Source organism: Triticum aestivum, chromosome 3B (genome assembly GCF_018294505.1).
Source record: "Triticum aestivum cultivar Chinese Spring chromosome 3B, IWGSC CS RefSeq v2.1, whole genome shotgun sequence".
In the NCBI taxonomy this organism is placed as follows: domain Eukaryota; kingdom Viridiplantae; phylum Streptophyta; class Magnoliopsida; order Poales; family Poaceae; genus Triticum; species Triticum aestivum.
Window position 1 is genome coordinate 816780662 of NC_057801.1, and position 13755 is coordinate 816794416.

General features: G+C 44.8%; 1 pseudogene; it reads right to left on the reverse strand.

Moving 5' to 3' along the window:
* Nucleotides 1-947: 947 nt before the first annotated feature.
* Nucleotides 948-3658, reverse strand: LOC123068002 (external alternative NAD(P)H-ubiquinone oxidoreductase B1, mitochondrial-like; annotated as a pseudogene).
* Nucleotides 3659-13755: the final 10097 nt, after the last annotated feature.

Consider the following 13755-nt stretch of genomic DNA (forward strand, 5'->3'; position numbering starts at 1 on the left):
ATTGACCGGTGAATGTCTCGGTCATGTCTGCATGGTTCCCAAACCCGTAGGGTCTACACACTTAAGGTTCGGTGACGCTAGAGTTGTTATGGAAAATAGTATGTGGTTACCGAAGGTTGTTCGGAGTCCCGGATGAGATCCCGGACATGACGAGGAGCTCTGGAATGGAGGTGAAGATCGGTATATTGGACGAAGGGTATTGGAGTCCGGAATTGTTCTGGGGGTACCAGGTGATGACCAGCGTGTCCGAAAGGGGTTTCGGAGGCCCCGACAAGCGTTGGGGGGCTTTATGGGCCAAGGGGAGAGGGCACATCAGCCCTCTAAGGGGCTGAGCGCCCCTCCCACCCCATCTCACGTAACTAGGGGAGGTGGGGGAGCACCCCTAGGGCAACCGCCCCTCCCGGCTTGGGGGGCAAGTTTCCTAGGGGGTGGGGGCGCCCAAACCCATCTAGGGTTTCCCCTGTGGCCGCCGCCCCTACCCTAGGGAACCCTAGGGCTCCTGCCCCTCCTCCCTTCCCCCTATATATAGTGAGGGAGAGAGAGGGCAGCCGCACCCTTCCCCTGGCGCAGCCCTCTCCCTCCTCCAACACCTCCTCCTCCTCCGTAGTGCTTGGCGAAGCCCTGCCGGAGAACCACGAGCTCCGTCACCACCATGCCGTCGTGCTGTCGGAGTTCTACCTCAACTTCTCCTCTCCCCTTGCTGGATCAAGAAGGAGGAGACGTCCCCGGGCTGTACATGTGTTGAACGCGGAGGCACCGTTGTTCGGTGCTTAGATCGGAATCAACCGCGATCTGAATCGCTACGAGTACGACTCCTTCATCCGCGTTCTTGTAACGCTTCCGCTTAGCGATCTTCAAGGGTATGAAGATGCTCATCCTCTCCCTCTCTTGTTGCTAGAATCTCCATAGATTGATCTTGGTGATGCGTCGAAAATTTTGATTTTCTGCTACGTTCCCCAACAGCGAGTACCAATACCCGCAGACCAAATAGCCATTCCATATGGCACCAATGTTTCTACACCATATGATTTGCACTTCACCGTAATTGAATCATCGGAGACCTTTATCACTCTGAATCCTGTACTCAACTTGATGCCATCTCTTTGGAACTTTGATTCAGCAAACACAGTTATACTTTGGTCAAACCTACATGATGAAATAGATATATCATCTCACAATAAACATGGAGAAAAGAGAAGATGTACTGACGCTACAAACAAAGGCATGGATATTGAAACAGTGGGCAAATTTTTCCCTTGTCAAATCAAGCAACCAATTCCCCAATAAAATCACAATATCTACAGTAAGTGTGATTATTTCATAGCAGTTAGGAACATTCATTTTAAAAAGAAAAGGAAGCAGAGGAATAACAGGGAAGAAACCGCCACAATCAAAAAATTACTAACAATATTTGGTAAGAATTAATCCTACACTGGCATTGCTTGGGGTAAAGTGGTTTTGGTCTATCTATCCTGGTAAGGAATTGGTGACTGGGATATATTTTCCACTTCTAGTGACTAAATTGTTTTCCTGAACATGGGAAATATCCCAAATTGTTATTCACTTTTTCCTGAGAGTATTTGAGAATTATCCAGGAGGGGATTTGCTGGGGAGCTCAGTACTTGCAGCATGCATCTTCTAGTCTGATAGATGTGAGCCAGTTGTACAATCCTCGTTATCTGGGAGTGAAGACTGACACACCGATACATTAATTCCCCAGGAGGCTTTTAATTCATACCAAAATATGTTCTTAGCAATGAGAGCCTGACCTAATAGTTCTTTGAATATATCATGCAATGCAAGTGAACTATGGCTATTACTGCAGGATCGTTCAACCCACATTATATGGTAATTTAATATCGACTTACATATTCAATATATGTTCTCCTGATTGAATAACTGTTATCTTCACAAATTGTTCAATTGCAGGATACAGTTTCATCAAATCTTCAACAAAAAAATCGTGCAACTCCGCAGCAAATTCAATCGCTGTAGGTCCACCACCAATAATCACAAAGTGAAGGATCTTCCTTTTCTCCTCTTCACTGATGTTAGGAATTGACGCCCTTTCAAAGCAGTCTATCATGCTCTTCCGAATTTTTTGGGCATCCTCCACTTCCTGGCTTTTAAAATGTAAGGCTGTAAGTACAAGATGTGGCTAACAGTCCCATGAATGTAAACTCCCTAATACTTTACAGCATGATATATCTGAAGATGTTGCTGAACATTAATTAAACAGAATAACTTACATCTGAGGACTGAAACATGAGAGAGAGCAGAACAGTAAAGAGACAACACAATGCTGCACAAGATTTTTACCTTCAGAAAGTGGCAATGCTCCATCACGCCAGGAGTGTTAAATGTATTGACAGCAGCTCCAAGAGCGACAACCAAGTAATCATAATCAAGCATGAAATTGCCATTCCCATCCAAATTAGTGCCGACGGCAGAGCGGCGGTGGACGGCTTTCTTCGTCAGATTGATCTTCAAGCACTCTGCTTCATAATACGCGACATCCTTCCCCTTCTGCAAAAAAATAAGAACAAGAGAAGCAGCCAGCCACTGTGTTAGTCCACAGCTCTACATACAGCAACCACAAGAGCATCAGATCAATGGCCAAACCGATCAACCGAGTACCTTCTCGAACATCCTCCGTATCGGCTCGATGGTGCTGCACGCCTCCACGGTGCCGCAGGTGACGCTGGGGAGCAGCGGCGTGAACGCGAAGCAGTTGCGGGGCAAGATGACCTTCACCTCGTAGCGGGAGGAGTCGAGGTTCTTGAGGAAGGAGGTGCCAGCTCAGCCGGTGTCGAGAACCACCCCTTCTTCTTCATGAGAGAGGCAGCAGGGAAACGAGCGCAGGAGAGGAGGGGCTAGGAGATCGAGCGCAGGATCAAGTGGACGGCAGGAATTCACCGCCACCACGGACGCCTTCGCCGACGCTACTGATCCGCCGCCCTCCTCCGTGACCGCTGCCGCCGTCGCCGTGGTTGGTGGGAGCCGCCTAGGCGTGCGGGGCCACGCGGTGGCATGTTGGGGAAGGAAGAACGCGGGCGCGGGAGCCGTCGCCGCCGTCGCCGGATGAGGAGCGAGCGAGTGAGGGAGGCAGCTGCGTGGGAGGGAGGGAGGGAGGCGGCTGCAGGAGAGAGCGAGGGAGGAGGCGGCTAGATCTCCGTCAAAGGAGTGGCCCCCTTTTATACCCCCACTACGTGAAATTACCAAAATGCCCTGGTGGGGGCACGGTATTTACATTATGTTGCCATTGGAATTTTATTCGACGCCTCACAGCGATCTGGTAAATATCCGACGCCTCACGTGAGCCGAGCCCGAGATCCGACGGCGGGAATCGCATCAGGAAAACGATCGGACGGTCCAGAATCCAAACGCACGGGAGAGCTCCATTTTGGTCTGGACTCTAACAAGGTGATCCGCCCGCATTCTCCGCCTCCCGGAACTGCCCCTCGCCTCACCTCACTTCGAGAGCGCCGCGGGAAAACCCTCGCCCGAGCTTCCAGATACTTCCAGAAATTTCCAGACGACGGCCCCGCCCCGAGATGGCCCCGGCCTCTGCCTCCGCCTCCGCCGCCCCTCCCATCCCCCACCAGGCCAACTGCTCCCACTGGTTCTGCGGTAAGCGCCACCTCGCTCGCCTCCCCATGCCGCCTTCCCCCTCCCATCCCTCCGCCCGCTAGGTAGGTCTCTCCGGCCGCGCCCGCGCCTGGGCTGCTCCGCGCACCCTCGCCTGGGCTGCTCCGCGCGCCGCCCGCCGTGCCCGCGCGCGCTCGATTTGGCTCCTCGATTTCCCATTCGTCGTGATGCGTGGCTTGCATTCGGGTTGGGGTTGGGTTGAAATGCTTCGCTGCCTCTCGTTGGGCGTGGGTACGGATCGGCGTCATGGTGTGCCGATTTGATATGGATTGCTTGGTTCCGGTAGCTGCTTAGCTATTGTGCTATTTTGGGGGAGGATTTCGGGCCAGTTTGTTCGGGGACACGCATTTGTTCATAAATTCCATGCGTATTGTTTGATTGGTGCTGCCTCTGTTATGCACGCGCACCCCATGGCTTGTAATGTGCCGATTGGACATGGATTGCTTAGTTCCGTCAGGTAGTTGCTTGGCTCTAGCTGCCTTGTGTGATCTCCTTGGTTTTGGGGAGAATTTGGTGCCACTTTGTTTGGGGCCGTGCATTTGGAATTTGTAGATGTGTTATGATGCAGGGTTTGCAGCTCGGATCATGTTTGTTCGTAATTGTGGTGTGGCATGTTTGATCATTCGTAGACATTATGTTACATGTATGGGCCATGTGCGCTTGTGGAACTTCAGATGCTTGTCCATGTAAGTCTAGTGCATTAACTCCTGCAGTGTTTGAGTCCATGACCATGTCAATTGCTGCTACATGATTAGCTTCATTTCATCTGCTCAACTCTTAATGCTTTATGTCAAAACGAGTGCTCGATCTTACATGATTATGCTACATTGCTTACTTTGGTTGATGCTAGACTATGCGTTTTGTTCGACTGCTAGCGAATGTTTGGTCCTGGACCATTGATGAACAAAATGTTGTCACTGCTGACATTGTCATTTGTTTGTGTACAAGACATTGCATTATGGGGGTGTGGCTACAAGGATCTGTCCTTCGGCCATCCAATTGCCCTGTTTGTCGTCGCCCCATAACGCTGTTGGTACCTTCTGAAGCTGCTTCCCTACTGCGTGATGAGCCAGAAATCGCTCCTGTCATGAACCGAATTGAACAGTACAATGGTCGTTTTGCTGGAGTGCCTCACAGTATGATTCAGGTATACCTGCCATGTCTTCTGGATAGACCCTTCTACCTATACTAAGTGCCATTGCTGTCTGGATTACATCAGTGGAAAAGGCCGAAGTGCACTTGGTTAGAGATCAGTACATGATTTTATTTCAACTTGTGACCACCACTATTGTTCACTGAATGGTCACTGTTTTCAATTTGTGACCTTTTTGTGACCAAAAACATAAGGTCAAAAGCTGGTCGTCGTTAACTGACTATAGAGACCTTTCTTCTGAAATGGTCGTAGACGTTTACGACCAAAATATGTCTATTGTACTGTTTTGGTCACTAGCAGCCTCCCCAAGCCACGTAGGCATCCAGCGTGGCAAGCTGATGTGGCACAAGAATCAGCCCAGTCCAATTCAGTTTTCTACATGGGCTTATCCCAACAATTCAGCCTTTTTAATGTATTTTTTTCCTGTGTTTTTATTAGCTACATGGGTCTGGCCCAACAATTCAGCCTTTGATTTCTAGGCCTTTAGACTTTTTGCTGCCATTTCTTATTTGGGCCTCGGCCTTTTTACAATCCATTTTGAACCAGGTCCCACTAGTCAGGTCATCCAATTAGGTCCCACTTGTCAGTTTTATTTTGTTTCTTTCCCATTTTAAAGGACCCACTAGTGAAATGGGACCCAAGTGTGCTGTTTTGGTGCCGCACGTCAGTTCTCTATTTGCGCAACAACAAATAACTTGATTCAGACAGAGCCAATAACACACAAATATTTAAACGGCAACCAAAGTACTCTACAATCATGGCAGTATAAATCAGGTATTCAACCGTGGGGAAATCCTTCCGACCAGGTGAAAACGCACGAAATTACATCGCTACCAGGTGGGGAAATCCTTCCAACCAGGTGGGGATTTCAAATCCCCATCACCGTCTTCCTCCGCTGCTCCTCCTCCCAAGCGCTCCAGGCCCTGCTCCTCCTCCACCCAGGCGCGCATGCTTCTCCTCCACACGCCCAGGTCAGGTCCAGCAGCAGCAGCGATCCAGGGGCGTTTCCAGCAGCATCGATCCAGGGGCGGTTGTGGGCGCATCCTGTGGGAATCAACAACGGGTCCTTCTTCTCCTGAAACACCATCAACAACAGGTCAACAACAGCATCAACAACCGGTCAATAACAACATTAACAGCAGGTCAACAACATCATCATAAACTACAGCAGTTTGACGTATTCCTTGGTGTTTGTTCATAGCATCAGTTTGACAGACGCAACAACATAGATTACAGAAGTATCGATATGACAGCAGCAACAAAAATTTGGCACAACTTAATTTTAATCACTCCATGCACAAATGGTTTCAGTTAGTTTTAAGCTACTCCATTTAAGCTACTGGAATGTTCATTTCATGCCCAATGGTGATATTTACTCCGTAGCAACATTAATATAGGATATCATTTCAGTAATTCAGAATTGGGATGGTCATTTTTGTGCGCTAAATTTACATTCAGAAACTGAATGAATTTACGCACAGTGGAACTGAATGAATTTCAAATTATGTTGCATGCAAGAAGAGGAGCGGGAGTGCGCTCTAGCTAGTGTCCTTGTCAGCTTGTGCAAAACAAGCAGCATTCATCAATATTAATTCATGGAGTAAGAAGAAATACAGAGACAACATCATCATCTGATGATGCGCTAACCAATCAACGGCTTCGTTCGTCCAGATCACAGGCAGTGTGACAGAAGAAGAGACTACCTAGATATCCTCGACGGCGGCACGGAGGTCGGACGAGTCCTTGACGGCCTTGATGTGGTCAACGACGTTCAGCCTGTCGACGATGCGCTTGAGCGGGTGGACCAAGCGCTCCCACACAGGCTCCACGCCCTTCTCAAGCTCCTCCAGCTCGCCCTCCTGCATACAGAGAAACTTCAGATGAGCTAGACTGAAACTCTTGTCAGTTGCCACCTACATAAAATAGTCAAGACTAGAGTCTAACTCAAATCAGGTATGCATTCTTTGGACGTTAAATGGAAGCTTTATATATATATGGCTATAAGGTATGATGCAAACCAACCAAAGTTTTCATCTCCATTCTGAACAAATTAGACTGCAATGGACTTGCTTAATACTTATAGCATGATTGGTTTTCCGTTCTGAAACTATAGACATGCTGTGCTTGGCTCATGCTTCAGATATGATCGGTCAACAAAGATTCAGACTGTGCCACAAAGGCACAGTAACAGCTGATGGATATACAAGTACTAAGACAATACTCCCTCAGTGTCTAATAAGTGAAGCAAGTAATGAGTAGTTACAAATATGGTGAAATTGTTACAAATATGAGCAAACAATAGTATTACGGGAAAATAATACATAAGCTACATAAAAGCAGGTAAACAAAGAGAAGGATTGGATGGTAACACAAACATCTACTCTGCCTTGCTGTAACAAACATGTACTTAACTCCTTACATACACCAGTGCAAGTGTTGTTCACATGTTACTACTTGATTCAACTTTACACATATAAATAGAAATAGACGTGACAATAAACATGCATAAAGAGACATCTAGTCTAGCATCAGACTAACCTACTGGTATAAAGAGACATGGCAATTCATGGTAGTTGTGGCAAATTCCTACGACAGAAGAGGACTGACAGAGAATCCTATGACGGAATAGGGAGTAATAAGCTGTGGAAAATTCCTTATACTGTCAATGTGGCCAACCTAAAACTTTTCTCATGTGTTTGTTTCTCTACAGTCAGACAATTGACAAGAGTAAAGAATCCAACAGCAGCTAAGCTTTGATGTTCAGATATTGGAAGCCTTTAAAATCTTTAAGTAAAGTATAAATTGTTCCTATAGCTAATTAGGCTCTAGCACATGACCAAACCAACCGCTGAAAGCACACGACCAAAATAACAGCTGAAGAATCTGCTCCAAATTCCATGGATCAACTTGTCCTTCACCAGATTGTTCAAGGGGGGCAGAGCAGCAGCAGTAGATCGGCCTTTCTAGTTCCCTTCACACAGCCAGATCGGAGAAACCTGCAAAAAATCGCATGGAACAGATGCATAGATGGAGAAGAAGAAGATAATAGAAGGGGATGATCAAGTGATGAACCTGAGCCAGTGGTGCTCCTCCTAGGCCGCCATGGATGATCTGATGCCCGCGGGATCTTCTCCATGGCTTGCCCCTTCCTTCACAAAACCAGATCGGGTCTCTTCACGAACATGAAAGAAAACGGGCGCATGCATCAGATTTGGGGAGGGGGGAGGGGGCGAGATGAATGAGCAGAGAAGGGAAGGAGCAGGGATGCGTACCACAACGCTGGTGGATCTGGGAGGGAGCGCCATCTCCTTCTTATTGTTAGGGGAGGGGAAGGGAGCCCGGCGGTGTGGTCCGAGGAAGGGTGAGGCCGGTGGGAGAGGGAGTGGTCGGCGGCGGCGATGTGGGTGGGGTGGCGAGGCGAGGCAAGGCCTGAGGGAGTCGAGGAGTGTGCTGCGCGCCGCCAGAATCTTCTAGCCTAGATCTAGAAGATGGCGATAGAGAGGGACTTGGTGAGTGGATCTGGCCAGGAGGCGGCGCATGGCCTCGGCGTCCGCGGATGGACGGCCGTGAAGAGCTGACGCGGAGTTGACCAAACGAAACCCTAGCGTGTCGGCCGACCTGCTCGACTCCATCTGGGGCATAGGGTAGGGAGAGATGGTGAGGGAAGGGAGGGACGAGGTCGGCGGCGGTGGTGAGGAGGGCTGTGAGGTCGGCGGTGGGTGGGAGCGGTGGGGAGAGGACTGGATCGAGGGAGGTGGTGGCGGCGGCTGCGAGGAGAGGAGGGGTGCGATGGGGAGGAGTCGATGGGATTTGACCTAGGGTTTGGGATGCGGGTGGGGGTATCTCTTTTTCATTTTATTTTCTTTTTTTCTGTAGATAGATGGATGGATGGATGTGGGATGGAGAGATGGATGGATGGATGGATGGGCGCCATGTCATCGATCCGTGGGAAGAGTCCTGATTGGTTCAAAAACCAGTGATTTAAAAAAAGTGTCTAAGTACTAAAAATAGAGGGATTTTGTGAAGTAGCTATCAAAACTATTTTGCAAAATGGCACCACACAAATTTTCACTAGAGTTAGACCACATTTTATGGATAAGGACCAATTTCTATGCATTTCTGATCTTTCTAGCTATTTTTAATCATTTTCCGAGTGCCCAAAATGACTTTTTTTGTGAAGGATCTACCATATTATTTTTGCAAAATTGTACCAAATCAATTTTCTAAAATTCTAGGACATATTTAATGCACAATTGACCAAATGATTGGGTGTCAAAAATTTTGATCCACCTCTCATGAAAAAGACAAATTTCCACTCATTTAGTAGGAAACGGGTCAAATTTGAACTACAGCGTCCTCATTGTTTGTTATTTATTTTTTCCAAAAATCATTTCTAGGTACAAAACTATCTATTTAATCAGAGCAACACCAAAAAAATTCCAAGATTCAAGCACTAGCTAGGAACGGTCATTCCCGCCGTTTTGACCGCATTTTTGAAACGGGCATAAAAAATTCAAAAAAATCAAAAAGTTTGAAAACCTTCGCATTGTGTCATTATATGTGACCAAGTTACCATGAAAAATAATAAACTTGTAATACGGCAATTTTTTAAAAAATCCGTTCTTAGAAACGAGCTATCATGTGTGGAGATCAATTGCTTTCAAGCCAAATGATCAATCTTATGGCCACATTCATGTCATAGTTTGTTCAAATGATCTCATATTGTGCACAAGGGTGCATATTGGAATGGCAAACAATATTGTCTAAGGAAGTTTTCATTTTCTTTGGACGAAAAAACCATTTTCCATTTTTTAAGTGCCCAAAAGGAGGTTTTTTTGTGAAGGGTCTACCAAATAATTGTTGCAAAATTGGACCAAATCATTTTTCTAAAATACTAGGTCATATATAATGCACAATTGACCAAATGGTTGGGTGTAAAAAGTTTTGATCCGCCTCTGGTGAAAAAGACAAATTCCCGCCGATTTAGTTGGAGGCGGGTCAAATTTGAACTGCAGCTGCCTCATAGTTTGCTATTTATTTTTTCCAAAAATCATTTCTAGGTACATAAGTATCTATTTAATTAGAGAAACATCAAAAGTTTTCCAAGATTCAACCACTAGCTAGGAACGGTCAAGCCCGTCGTTTTGACCGCATTTTGAAATAGGCATAAAAAATTCAAAAAAATCAAAAAATTGGAAAACCTTCGCATTGTGTCATTATATGTGACCAAGGTTCCAGGAAAAATAATAAACTTGTAATACAGAAATTATTTTTAAAAAGTGTTCTAAAAAATGAGCTATCATGCGTGAAGATTCATGGCTTTCAAGCCAAATGATCAATCTTATGGCCACATTCATGGCATAGTTTATTCAAATGATCTCATATTGTGCACAAGGGTGAATCTTGGAATTCCAAACAATGTTTCCTAAGGGAGTTTTCACTTTCATTGCACAAAAGAGCCATTTTCCATTTTTCGAGTGCCCCAAGTGAGGTTTTTTTGTGAAGGACCTACCAAATAATTCTTGCAAAATTGGACCAAATCATTTTTCTAAAATACTAGACCATATTTAATGCACAATTTAACAAATGGTTGGGTGTAAAAAGTTTTGATCCACCTCTGGTGAAAAAGACAAATTCCCGCTGATTCAGCTGGAAGCGGGTCAAATTTGAACTGCAGCTGCCTCATAGTTTGCTATTTATTTTTTCCAAAAATAATTTATAGGTACATAAGTATCTATTTAATTATAGAAACATCAAAAGTTTTCCAAGATTCAACCACTAGCTAGGAACGGTCAAGCCCGCCGTTTTGACCGCATTTTGAAACAGGCATAACAAATTCAAAAAAAATCAAAAAATTGGAAAACCTTTGCATTGTGTCATTATATGTGACCAAGTTTCCAGGAAAAATAATAAACTTGTAATACGGAAATTAGTTTTAAAAAGTGTTCTAAAAAATGAGCTATCATTCGTGAAGATCCATGGCTTTCAAGCCAAATGATCAATCTTATGTCCACATTCATGGCATTGTTTGTTCAAATGATCTCATATTGTGCACAAGGGTGCATCTTGGAATTCCAAACAATGTTGCCTAAGGGAGTTTTCACTTTCATTCCACAAAAGAGCCATTTTCCATTTTTCGAGTGCCCTAAGTGAGGTTTTTTTGTGAAGGACCTACCAAATAATTCTTGCAAAATTGGACCAAATCATTTTTCTAAAATACTAGGCCATATTTAATGCACAATTGACCAAATGTTTGGGTGTAAAAAGTTTTGATCCACCTCTGGTGAAAAAGACAAATTCCCGCCGATTCAGTTGGAAGCGGGTCAAATTTGAACTGCAGTTGCCTCATAGTTTGCTATTTATTTTTTTCAAAAAATCATTTCTAGGTACATAAGTATCTATTTAATTAGAGAAACATCAAAAGTTTTCCAAGATTCAACCACTAGCTAGGAACGGTCAAGCCCGCCGTTTTGACCGCATTTTGAAACAGGCTTAAAAAATTCAAAAAAAAATAAAAAATTGGAAAATCTTCGTATTGTGTCATTATATGTGACCAAGTTTTCAGGAAAAATAATAAACTTGTAATACGGAAATTATTTTAAAAAAGTGTTCTCAAAAATGAGCTATCATGCGTGAAGATTCATGGCTTTCAAGCCAAATGATCAATCTTATGGCCACATTCATGCCATAGTTTGTTCAAATAATCTCATATTGTGCACAAGGGTGCATCTTGGAATGGCAAATAATGTTGCCTAAGGAAGTTTTCTTTTTCTTTACATGGAAAATTCATTTTCTATTTTCCGAATGCCTGAAATGAGTTTTTTTGTGAAGGACCTACCATATATTTGTTGCCAAATTGGACCAAATAAATTTTATAAAATACTAGGCCATATTTAATGCACAATTGATAAAATGGTTGGGTGTCAAAAGTTTTGATCCACCTCTGGTGAAAAAGACAAATTCCCGCTGATTTAGGTGGAAGCGGGTCAACTTTGAACTGCAGCTGCCTCATAGTTTGCCATTTATTTTTTTCCAAAAATCATTTCTAGTTACATAAGTATCTATTTAATCATAAATACATGGTTTGGTGGCGATACGTCGAGGTTTGGATGGTGGGCGAGGGTCCCAACTCTAGAGCGCGTAAACTCGCATGCCCGCCGCATGGTCACCGCGTGACTGTGGTGTTGCCATGTGTTCTGGGTGGCCTAGGCATGTCTAGTGGGTTGGGCACTCCCTAAGTAGGTGCTAGGAAGAAAATCACAACATAAGATTCTCACGAGGAGACCGATCGATCCTCAAACATGAATAAGCAGCCAAGTGTTTGATTCGCGATACGGGAAATGCACATGGCTAATGGGCGTGAGTTTTGGCTGAGGATGATCAGTTACTAAGAAGACTGTCTTCACAAATTTTTAGCTCAAAAGGAGGAGCCTAGGTGGTACTTGCTTTGCAAAGTACCACACTGGACATAAATACGAATGTTGAAGCTGGGCTAAAAATAATGAATGGATTGAGCTGGCATTTGGTGGAGGATGGTTATTTGGGTAGAGGAAAGCACTGTAGAAAATGGATACCATTTGGACATGCCAAAATGGTACTTCCTTCACAAAGTGCTGCTCTGAACAGAATAGGAAAATGAATATTGTTGAGTTATTTTTGAACTAGGCAAGGAAGGTTTTTGATATATTTGATGAAGATATGATACAAACAATTTATGAGAATTTTTTGGGAATTTTTGGAATAACATAAATATAGGTTGCTTCACAACCTAGGGCAAAAATTGACACATGGACATGACACATAGGCAAAACTGATGAGATGGCGCCTAATCATCACAACCCACCACAATCTACAAGGTTATGACCATCTATATTGGTTGTTAACAAATAGAAATAAGGCAGCGGACCAGCACTGTTTGCTTTATGACCATTTCGTGTAAGGAAATTACGACCTTTCTGACCAAAATGGTCGCAATGGTTTAGGGTTTGGAGCCCCCCGAACAGCTTTTGACCAATTGGTCTCAAATGGTCATGGATCTATGACCAATTCTTTCAGGGTCAATAACAGAAGGTCACTAGTTGGCATATTTCTTGTAGTGTCTGGAAGTGTCGTATTTCAGAGCCAATCCCGAGACACCCGGATTCCGGGACCAACTCTGCAGTTATATTCGGTTGGACACAATGTCGGTCGGGGTTTGCTTCAGATGTAGATCCGGATTCCGGGGCATTCTGGAGAGGGGTCTCCACAAACTACTGATTTCCTCATCCTATTTCCTCCCAAGCGCCCTCCTTCTTCCCTCTCAGCTTCTCATGCTTGTTTTCCAATCCAGTACCATATGCACCGATGATCCGCGTCCTCGTTGGGCATGGGCGTCCTTTGTGTCTCGTCTATCACTCTCCTCCTGCGCATTCTGCAGTGGCAGACGTGTAGTGTGGGTCCTAATCTAGTCTCGGCGGGCCGGCTGGTGGTGCCTGCGGGGGCCACACGTGGTCTCAAGAACATGAAGGTAGCAATGATGTGAGCTGGGCAGCTGGCGATGGAGATCCCTCTCTTATATAATCCCTCCATCTCAAAATATAAGAGTGTTTTTGACATCACAATATAGTACAGTATTTTTTCTATATCAATATCAATAGTACGGTGCAGTGTTTTTTTCGACCTCAATAAGTCCCAAACGTTTGATTTTTAAGCATGCTAATTCGAACTCTTTTCATGGCAACTTTAGTTAACGCGATGTTGACAAACATGACAATTTTCTGACGAAAAATCAAATTGAAACAAAGTTGCCATGTGTTAACAACTAAAGTTGCCACCTCACAGCAACTTAAGTTGCCATAAAAAAATGTTCGGGATGACATGTTTAAATTCCGAATGTTCGGGACAAATCCAATCTTTTTTTCTTTACTTCAAGACCATCTTTTTGGCTTGACCTTGGACAAGAAGAGGAGCGGAGA